Source organism: Callorhinus ursinus, unplaced genomic scaffold (genome assembly GCF_003265705.2).
Source record: "Callorhinus ursinus isolate GAN/ISIS: 27379988/994484 unplaced genomic scaffold, GSC_fseal_2.0 scaffold2812, whole genome shotgun sequence".
Taxonomy (NCBI): domain Eukaryota; kingdom Metazoa; phylum Chordata; class Mammalia; order Carnivora; family Otariidae; genus Callorhinus; species Callorhinus ursinus.
In genome coordinates, this window is record NW_027399866.1 from 1 (window position 1) to 6,757 (window position 6,757).

Consider the following 6,757-nt stretch of genomic DNA (forward strand, 5'->3'; position numbering starts at 1 on the left):
TTGTTTTGTTTTGTTTTGTTTTGTTTTGTTTTGTTTTGTTTTGTTTTAAAGAAATAGGGGGCGCCTGGGTGGCTCAGCCATTAAGCATCTGCCTTCCGCTCAGGTCATGATCCCAGGGTCCTGGGGTCGAGCCCTGCATCGGACTCCCTGCTCGGCGGGAAGCCTACTTCTCTCTCTACCACTCCCCCTGCTTGTGTTCCCTCTCTCGCTGTCTCTCTCTCCATCAAATAAATAAATAAAATCTTAAAAAAAGAAATAGGTTAGCTGATTCTAAAACCCAAGTGGAAATGCAAACTGCCTAGAACGGCAAAAACAATCTTGAAAAGGAACAAAGCTGGAGGAATGAAACTATTTTATTTCAGGACTGACCATAAAGCTACAGTAGTAAAGAGAGTGTGGTAGAGACAAGTAGGTCGATGAAATGAACTAGAAATTTCAGAAATATACATATATGGTTAACTGTTTATTTATTTATTTTTTTAACCAAGTTCCCAGGTCAATACAACATGGGAGGGAAAGTCTCTTTAACAAATATTGCTGCAACAACTGTATATCCGTACAGAATAAATGAACCTCAACCTCAACTCACTTTACACAAAAATTAATTTGATCATAGTGCTAAATGCAAAACTCACAACCATAAAGTTTGTATATAAGGCCACAAGGCACTATCTCTGTGACCCTCTGGTAAAAAAGATTTTTTGGACAGAACACAGAAAGCAATAATCATAGGGGAAAAAATGGATAAATTAGACTGCATGAAAGTTAAAATTTTCTGGTATCAAAAAAATATTAAGAAAACAAATAGATAAGCCAGAGAATGGGGACATATATCACAGCACATAAGAAGACAAACAACTCATGGGCTCCTGGGTGGCTCAGTCGTTAAGCGTCTGCCTTCAGCTCAGGTCATGATCCCAGGGTCCTGGGATCAAGCCCCGCATGGGCTCCCTGCTCCGCGGGAAGCCTGCTTCTCCCTCTCCCTTTTCCCCGGCTTGTGTTCCCTCTCTTGCTGTGTCTCTGTCAAATAAATAAATAAAATCTTTAAAAAAAAAAAAAGGGAAGATAAACAACTCAATAAGAAAAGTGGCAGAAGATTTGAATAGACACTTCACAAAAGAAGATACAAAAATGAATCAATGAGCACATCAAAATTGTTCAACATCACTAGTCTCAGTTATTACACCTAAGGAAAAAGAAAAAATAGATAATTTGGACTTTGTCAAGATTAAGAACTTTTGTGCTTCGGAGGATATTATCACGTAAAAGAAAAGACAGCCCACGGAATGGGAGAAAATGTTTGCCTATCATACCTGGTAAGGGACTTCTGCGTAGAACATACAAAGAACTCTTGCAACTCCATAATAAAAAGACAAATGACCCAAGTAAAAATTGAATAGACACTTCTCCAATGAAGACTCACAAATGGTCTATAAGCACAGGAACAGATGCTCAATCTCATTATCCTCATCAGGGAAATGCAAGTCAAAGCCATCATGAGATACTTTATACTTAGGGTGTCTTCTTTAAAAAGACAGTACAAGTGTTGGCAAAGATGTGGGGAAACTGGAATCCTCATACACTGCTGGTAAGATTGTGAAATGATACAGCCACTCTTCTTTTTTATGTATTATTTGTTTCAGGGTACAGGTTTGTGATTCATCAGTCTTACACAATACACAGCACTCACCATAGCACATACCGTCCCCAGTGTCCATCACCCAGCCAGCCCATCCCTCCCACCCTCCTCCACTCCAGCAACCCTCAGTTTGTTTCCTGAGATTAAGAGTCTCTTATGGTTTGTCTCCCTCCCTGGTTCCATCTTGGTTCAGTTTCTCTTCTCTTCCCCTATGATCCTCTGCCTTGTTTCTCAAATTCCACATATGAGTGAGATAACACGATAATTGTCTTTCTCTGATTGACTTATTTTGCTTAGCATAATCAATACCCTCTAGTTCCATCCACGTCGTTGCAAATGGCAGGATTGCATTTTTGGTGGCTGCATAATATTCCATTGTATATATCTATACACCACATCCTTAGCCATTCATCTGTCGATGGACATCTGGGCTCTTTCCCTAGTTTGGCTATTCTGGACCATTGCTGCTATAAACGTTAGGGTGCAGGTGCCCCTTCGGCTCACTACATTTGTATCTTTGGGGTAAATAGCCGGTAGTGCAATGGTGGTACAGTCACTCTTGAAAACATTTTGGCAGCTCCTCAAAGGCTAAACCTGGAGTCACTATCTGATCCAGCAGTTCCACTCAGGTATATACCCAAGAGAAATGAAAACATATGTCTCCACAGAAACTTGTACACAAATATTCATCCAGCAGTATTCATAATAAAAAAAGTGGAGACAACACAAATGTCCATCGAATGAGTAATGGATAAATAAGATGTGGTATGTTTTTACAAATGACTCTTATTCAGCAATAATAATAATGATGATGAAGTGCTGGTACAAGCCACAATGTACATGAACCTCAAAAATACAATGCTAAGTGAGAGAAACCTATCACAAAAGACCACACACTTTCTTATCCCATTTACAGGAAATGTCCGGGATGGGGAAATCTATAAAAATGGAGTAGATTAAGGGTGGCCTAAGGCTTGGAGGGAGTTAGGAGGGAGATTGAAGAAGGGGGTTGAAGGCTAAGGAGTACATTACCCTTCCTGGGGTAATGAAAGTGTTCTGAAAGTGATGGTGCTGATGGATGCACCACATTGTGACTATAGTTAAAGCCACCAGTTGTACAACTTACGTGGGTAAACGGGAGGGTATGTAAATTATATCTCAATAAGAGTATGTCTGAAAAAAAGCTACAGTGAGTAACGCTGCATACTCACTGGAATGAGTGAATTTAAAAGACTGAGAACAGTAAATGGTGGTGAGCACGTGAAAGAACTAAAACGCTCATCCATTGCTGGTGGAAGCATGAGATGTCACAACCACTTGGGAAAATAGGTTGGCAACTTTTTTGTAATGTTGAACATTCGTCTATCCTGAGAATCATTAATTCCACTCCTAGGAATTTCCTCAAGTGAAATGAAAACCCACGTCCACAAGAAGACTTGTACAAGAAAATCCATTGCAGCTTCATTCCTTATTGCCCCAAAGGGGAAACATCCCCAAAGCTTGCCCATAGGAAACCAGATAAGCAACTGATGGGCTATTCATCAAGCACAGACACTCCGAATGGAAGAGAATGGACAGCAGAGACATGCAACAACATGGATGAGTCTCAAAAACATGCACAGCAAAGAAGCTAGCCGCTGAAAGGGCATAATGGCTCGTTCCCTTTGTATGAAATCTGGTGGCAGGAAAAACTAATCTCCAGGGAGAGAAGTCAGAATGTGGTTGCTCAGGATAAGGGGCCTTGATCTGGAAATGGGCCAGAGGGAAGACTTTGGTCATAGACACATTCCATATCCTGCTTTGGGTGGCAGTTATCTGAATAGATACAATTGTTCAAGATCATCAAACTGAACGCCTATGAGGTGCACGTTTCAGTGTATGGTGAATTTACCTCAACCCGGCTAGGAAGGGTTGGGAACCAGAGTATGTAGCCAGGAAAGGGAGTCCTAGAAGTTGCTTGCTTCATCCATTCATTCAAAATACAATACATATCTATCGAGCCCCTACTAAACAGGCAGGCACTGTTCTGGAAGCTGGTATCCCTGGTGAGTTAGCTCCATGTTCTTGCCCTCATGGAGCCTACATTCCAGTGGGAGAGATAATTAACAAAATAAACACAGAAGCTCAGGTGCAGGGGGGAAAAGGATAAGGGGATTTCAAGTAATAGTTCTACTAAAAGCAGGAACTTTGCAGATTCTGGGCATCACCTTTGCTCAACAGGAACCCAAAGGTCCCTCCCCCCCTCCCTCCCTCCCTCCCTCCCCCCCTCCCTCCCTCCCTCCGTTCCTTCCTTCCTTCCTTCCTTCCTTCTTTCCTTCCTTCCTTCCTCCCTTCCTTCCTTCCTTCCTCCCTTCCCCCCTCCCTCCCTTCCTTCCTGTTGCTCTCCTCTTGCCCTATAAGCCTGGTGCTTCAGTGTGTGGGTCTTATAAGTTTCCTAGCTGAGTTGCTGCTAGCCTATGACTTTTCTGGCTCCCCTCTGAGGAACAAATATTGTAATCAAGACTTGCCCTCACGGATGTGCTCAGAGCCTGGCCCAGAACGGGCAGAACCTCCTGGCCCAGAACGGGCAGAACCTCCATCAGGTGATGTTGATTTGTAGATTGCACACAGTTGCAGGGGACAGCTTGAGGGCAGAGCTCACCAGAGCAGCCCGCGTCTCTCCACCTGACCTCCCAAACTTCCTGGCCTCTATCAGGGATAGCGATCTTTCTGAGGAATCCTGTGCCCTAACTCTGACTTGCTTTGGCTTCCCATCAGAGTCCTGGCAGCTGAACGACACCCACCAATTGCACTGCTACATCTACTTGATCTTTGTCTTGTAGGGACGCCTGATGGAAGGGTGGGCAGTCAGAGGACTCTTCTGAGAGGGCACTGCTGAGAGGGCAAAGATGATTGTCCTGTCAAAATTCCTCTCCCTGACAAAGGAAGGACGTGACCCCAGGCAGGTCACTGTCAGAGGAGATGAGAGAGACTGCTCTGTCTCCTGAATGGGTGGGCACTTCTCAGTGGCATCGCCTCCCTTTCATGACCTCATGGCCCCAAGCGTGGCTTTGGGCTTCACGGTGGAAGTGGCCCAGTGAGGCGGGGGGGAGACTTCCCTGGGAAGCCATGATCTCCCTTGAAGGGGAGCCTTCCAGGCCTGGGGAGGGGGGGTGCCCCCTCCCAGAGCTTCCCTGGGCTTTGAAGAAGCAGCCTTGCTGCTTCTCCCCGTCTCACCTCCATGGCTGTGAGTCACTCTTTGCTGCAAAATCAGCTGCCAGGTCTGTCAAGGCAGTCCCTCTGGTGACTCTGACATGGCCTAGCCAAGGGTTCTGAAATGTCTGGGTACACACTGTGTGCTGGTCCCTGCTTCCTGGACTCACGTGGAAGACCCCAAGTCTTGGGCATCATGGTACCGATGCTGCGTGGCATTGTGGCCATCAAAACCACACCCTTTGTAGGTTTCAGTTTCTTTCCCTAGGCCACTGTTAGGCAAGGGGGTGACACTGTAGTCATAAGCTGCCCCTTGGGAGGAGGGAAACTAGGAAGATTCCAGGGCCTGTTTCTTTCTTCCAACTCTGCTCCCACGTTTGTTCTTTCAATGCTTTGTCACTCAGTTTCTCTTCTGTGAAATGGGGGCAGGCCGACTTGGATCATCATGTGCTTCCCTCCCCAGGGTCAATCTCCCAGGTGTTTGGGGACAGGATTAGGGCCCCTGTGAATGGCTTTCTGCACATGAATGACCTTCATCCCAGGACATCTTGTGATTCTTATTAATGCTGCTTCATGACATGGACGGGCCCCAGCCTTGGGGACAGTTTGGCCTCCCTGTTCTCTTCTTGACCCATTCAGGGAGAGGGAGCTCGGGGACACATCCATGGATGTATGGCGCATTAGGTTGCAGAAAGGAAGAGCAAGATGGAGCTGCAGCTCAGTGATGGGGTCCGGTCCTTGTGGAAAGCCTACCTTGTGGGTCTGTGAGCGTCCCCAGCCAGATGTCAAATGGGGGTGGGGGGCTGAGCGGAGGAATGCTCACAGATCTTCATGCAACTTGGACAGCCCACTTGACGTTCCCTTCCTTTTGCCCTTCCGGGCTCCCTGCAAAGAGAGGCCAGCAACATCCATAAGGCTCTGAGCCTGGGGAGGGAAGGCCCCAGGATCACTGGCTGGGAGCCCCAGAGGCATTCAGGCAACTCACCCCTGGCCCCTGGCCCAGCGCCCTCTAGCTCTGTCCTTCCTACCTTCTCTTTCCTCACACTCTGACACTTTAAAACACAGATCTAAGTCAACTCTGGGTGTATATAAGTAAAGGTGATACATTCCCTTGACCTAAGTCCCTACCCCATGAGTCAGAGAGACCAGGCCCATCTCCTCCCCCATGACCTATAGGTGTTGGACACGAGCCTTCTCCCAGCTGCTTCGGCTCAGCCCTTCTAGGTCCTGAGATTAAAGTGTCAGCTTGCTCAAATAAACAAGCACACCGAGACCGGTTGTGATCCGACCAGCCCCCTGTATTTGTCCATCCACACTGCCCATGGCATCGTGGCAGCAGGGCAAGAGGCTAGCACTGTACACAATGTCCCTGCAACTCTGACCTCAGGCTTTCCCATGCGATACAGTCAATGTGGAGAAGGGAGGGAAGCCAGCTCCTGCATCTGGCCCGGCGTTTGCCCCAGACAGTTCTCTGTGTGGAGAGATGGGGGAAGGACCCTCTTGGGCTTTGGAATCTTCCCTGTCCCTTGGCCCAAGCTGAGTCACAGGCAGCAGACAACCCAGAGAGCTAGGGTGAGTGGACTCCCCTCTTCCTTCCCAGAGGAGAGGGGCCCAGGCTGGTCTGCCCTTCTCGACCCTGTCCTGGCACCACTGGCTTCTGGAGGTGCTTGACTGAAGTAAGAGATGGGGCCCCCACACCTCCATGACTATGTTGGTTCTTACCTTCATTGAACGTTTATGGAACATCACATGGTCGTAGGCATGGTGCTAAGTGCTGAGGTCATAAGGAGCTCCTGACCTTGGGCAATCACCATAGAGGAGGAGATCCTTATGACTGGATGATGGAGCTTAGCACACAGTGAGAAGAGGTCCACAGCAGACCAGGTTGGGAGAAGCAGGGAAGACTTTCTGGAGGAGATGGTGGTG

At 47.2% G+C, this 6,757-nt stretch overlaps 1 long non-coding RNA gene across 2 annotated transcripts; it reads right to left on the reverse strand.

Moving 5' to 3' along the window:
* Positions 1 to 460: 460 nt before the first annotated feature.
* Positions 461 to 6,735, reverse strand: LOC112818948 (uncharacterized). Of its 2 annotated transcripts, none has more exons than XR_012377502.1 (3): positions 6,554 to 6,735; positions 5,585 to 5,716; positions 461 to 1,020 (listed from the first exon to the last, which is right to left on the reverse strand). It is a non-coding gene; the product is annotated as an uncharacterized lncRNA (long non-coding RNA). The 2 variants fall into 2 exon arrangements; XR_003206721.2 differs by having other exon boundaries at positions 461 to 1,042.
* Positions 6,736 to 6,757: the final 22 nt, after the last annotated feature.